General features: G+C 52.5%; 1 non-coding gene across 1 annotated transcript; it reads left to right on the plus strand.

The window, feature by feature from the left end:
• The first annotated feature begins 2,862 nt into the window (after positions 1 to 2,862).
• LOC132419088 (small Cajal body-specific RNA 20) lies at positions 2,863 to 3,007 on the plus strand. Its single transcript, XR_009518101.1, has one exon. It is a non-coding gene; the product is annotated as a small Cajal body-specific RNA 20 (non-coding RNA).
• The last annotated feature ends 840 nt before the right edge of the window (positions 3,008 to 3,847 follow it).

A 3,847-nucleotide genomic window follows, 5' to 3' on the forward strand; every position in this document is an offset into this window, starting at 1 on the left:
CATAGGAGGAAAGGGTGGCAAGGGTGGCACAGGTGGCTCAGGTGGCACGGGTGGCACGGGCAGGTTAGGTGGCACGGGCGGCATGGGTGGCACGGGTGGCTCAGGCGGCACGGGAAGGTTGGGTGGCATGGGGGGCATGGGTGGGACGGGCGGCATGGGCGGCATGGGTGGCACGGGCAGGTTGGGTGGCATGGGCGGCATGGGCAGCAGAGGCAGCTCCAGCGGCACTTGCTCCAGAAAAACGTGGACCCAATCCAGCTCCTGAAGCAGAATGGCACTGCAGGGTCGACACACGCTGACGACAGCAGGGAGGACCGGGGGCACGTGGGGCACGTTTCTGAGCATTACTGCCCTCTGATGTCTTCGACACTTGGCCCTTCTACTCCTAAACCAAACCTTCAAGCAGAGAGAAGAAGGGATTGATTAGTATATTGAGCATTTCATGTCAGACATGAAAAATTGCAGCAGGGAGCTCTCGGTGCCTTGAAGATTTGGAAGTGCATCAGGAGAAGCTATTTCCTTCTTGCTAAAGTATCTTAGGATATGTAGCTGAAGGCGCTCCCTTCAGCCGCCCTCCCCCCCAAGAGCGAGCACCGACTATGTGCCAGGCTCTGGATTGGCATATGGCTTTGTCTCTCCCCTCCCACCTTTTCTATTATTTCCCCCACTCTTACACGCAGGTGGAGCTGACCAACTGCACTCTGTCCCTGCTGTTATTACTGTGCCTGGGAGGCCTGCGTCCTGACAACTGACCGTCAGCTCCAGCTGCCACTAATCCCTACTCATTGGGCAGGTGTCACCTTAGTTATGGGGGAAGTTGAGCATAGGAAAAAGCGGGTGCCTTTTAAAATCATACTGAGGGGAACGGTCCCCATTTTGAAAAACCCATCTTTGGTTACAGTAAATAATCAATAGGAGTGGGTTGGATTTTTAAACAAAAGCTTTCCCCAAGGATGACTAAAAAGGGTCATTCATCCTCTGGAGCCTTGGGATGGTTATAAAGAAGGAGATGGTATTGTGAGGGAGGTTTGGTCATGGGGGGCCCAGGGACTTTGTGGCTTGTCTTGCTGGACACCGGCGGAACTGAAGCCCTGGACACTGCCTTAATATTAGACTATAGGGGTAACGAATGCTTAGACGAACTCACCCAAATTTACTAAAACTCTTAAAATCTTTGCCCAGACAAGAGTTTGGGGGGAAAGAGGCATACCATTGTCACCTCTGTCAATTCTGCACTCTCCAACCTGCCCCACCCTCCAAACCTTCCTGGGCTCAGGACCAGGTCAGCTCACTCCGCTCTGGCTACAGTTGCAGGGCCTTGGAGCAGAGCCTCTGGTGCCCAGCAAGGTTGCGCCCTCTAGGAGCTGCTAATCAACCAGGAGATCCCCATCCTGTCCCTTATGCTTAAGTCAAGAGGGTGCAACCTGCATTTTAGGAAGACAGCCGACAACCACGTGAGTGAGGGGTCACAAAACGGCTCCCCCCTAAATATCTGCCAACTATTAACAACTGAAAGTAAAACCTGTCCTGTGGACTGCACTGCTCCCTCAGCATCTCAGTTAATGGAATTGTGCCATATTTAGTATTTTTGGATGTTTCCACTCGGCAAATTTTACATGAGACCAAGGGCCTCCTCTCTCTGTCGCCCCATCTTCCCTCTCCCATCTTAGTATTTGGGTCCTTCTGCTGCATGAATATGTAGTCGAGAAAAGCCAGTGTAATAGAGCTCATTTTGGGGGGTTCGAGTGTACCAATGGTCAAATCTGCATAAATATAAGCAATGTGCAAAGCTGGCTATGTGAGGTTCAGGCTGACACTACTTCCATATTTCCAATACTGGTTTCATAAAACAGCTCCTACTGTCCTTGCAAACCAAGGGAGGGTGTCCATTAAATGTTTCTTTGGGACGCTCATGCTGTAGAGTTTGGAAATAGATGAAAACATTCTCCCGTCTTCTTCATTTGTTTCTTGTTGCTCCTTTTCCCTTCAGAACTCCATTAAGAGACCACTACGTAAACCCAGGAGAAGCAAGCCACCAAAACTTCAGTTTCTCTTTTCCTCTGAGCTTGCTTTGCCTGCTTGAGAAAGCAGAGGCCTGCGCCTCCCAAGCCCTGGCCAGACCTGACTGTGAGCCCAGCCCGTGGCCTTAGGCCGCCAGCACTGCTTTCCAGACCCCACCACCAGCTCTGCAGCCCGTGTCCATCACTGCCCTCACACACGCTCTCTGCAGCAAAGCTAGTGAACCCGTCCTGATTCTTCTGTTTCTCTCTTTCTTTCTTTTCTTCTTCTTTCCCCCCACAAATACTCCTTGGATTTAACTTAGGCTTTTCTATAGTCTCAAATAATCACTCCTGATCCTTTGACTCACAAACTAGTCATCACTGGAAGAGCATATGTATTTCACCTTACCGCAGGTAAGAATCCTGCCTGAACTAAGAGTCATCCTCCACTGCCAACAAATTCCACACACCCCATCTCTTCGTAACAGTACCACGAAAAGGAAGAAAAGCCTCAGGTGTCAGAAATTCCTCAAGAGACTATTCACGAATGCATTCGGTAGTCTCAAAACTTTGAACGTGTGAGGAATCCTCACGGCGTACGTTCCACTCTGTATAACTCTTGCCTAACTTCCACCTTTCTCAGGTCGGTGGAACTTTGTTTGAAATTGTTGTTTTAGTTTGTTTTGTTCTTTAGACATATGTCAAAGGTTGCAACTCGCCCTCCCACCTCCACTATAATGCAAAACCTACTATGTTAGCAACGCTTTCAGGCTGGCATAGCAAAGAATTCCAGAAAATGAGGATTTAGGGCTGCCACTCTCTCCACTACTTTACCAAACACTTAGAAACTCCAGCAGGAGAGGGCCTCTCTCCCATGGGGCTGTGTGTGTCGGGGGGAGGGGACCTCTTCTCCTCAGCCCTTGGGCTGGAAGCGCAGATCAGCCCTGGGGGATCCCTGTCGGGGCTGCCATGAGCTGGGCACCCTTGTTTTCCTACCTCAGACGTTTGTAGTTGCTGGGAGCCCCTACTTGGTCTACACCAGGCTGGGCCTTACGTGGCAGCACTGGGCACGGGGCCTCTGGCTTTCTTTCCCAGGACACTGCCAGGCTCTCATGGGCTGATCCTGGCCTAGGCTGTCCCCAGGCAAGGACGTATGCACCCCCAACAAGTGACCACCTACTGTACAGACACCCGCCAGTGAGGGGGCCTCTCACCTCCTGCCCTCCTAGACGCACCTGCTTGTTCCCAGCGGATGTCACCTGGAACGGGGTCCAGGCACGGAGGCTGTTGTACAAGGGCTTCTGAGGCCACCTCAGTTGGGGGGAAGCTCACCGTTTTCCCCGCCTGGACTGACCTGGGCGCCAGCCAGGCCGCTCCAGCCCTCAGCCCCCAGCTGTGTCTCCTGCACAGGGTCCCGTGCAGGATTGTGAGGCGGGGGTGGCGAGGAGGAGCCCTGAGTGGGTGCTGGAGAAGAAGGGCACCCCGGGCGTCAGGGCAAGGAAGCCAGACCTGCCCCTCAGCACACTGGCAGCAGCTCAAGCCCTGCCCTAGGCAGCGAGCTGCCTCCAGTGGGACAGCTCGGGGACCCAAAGCCTATGAGCTGTGCCACCCAGCCCGGGCCCTCGCCTCTGGAAAGTGTTCGACATCCAAGTGCCTCCTTCATCCGCTGACAAAATGGTGTTTTACAAAAGTTCTAAAAGATTCTAAAGTCCTAAAAGTATTTTCTTCGCTAACCAAAGTTCTGAGAGCATCTTAGTTTGTTCTGAAAGCAAGAAACCACTCTCTGTGGAAAAGATAACAAAAGAACAGCTGCGGGAGGAGCAGACTTGGACTCTACGCTCTCCCCT

This window comes from Delphinus delphis, chromosome X (assembly GCF_949987515.2).
Source record: "Delphinus delphis chromosome X, mDelDel1.2, whole genome shotgun sequence".
Lineage (NCBI taxonomy): Eukaryota > Metazoa > Chordata > Mammalia > Artiodactyla > Delphinidae > Delphinus > Delphinus delphis.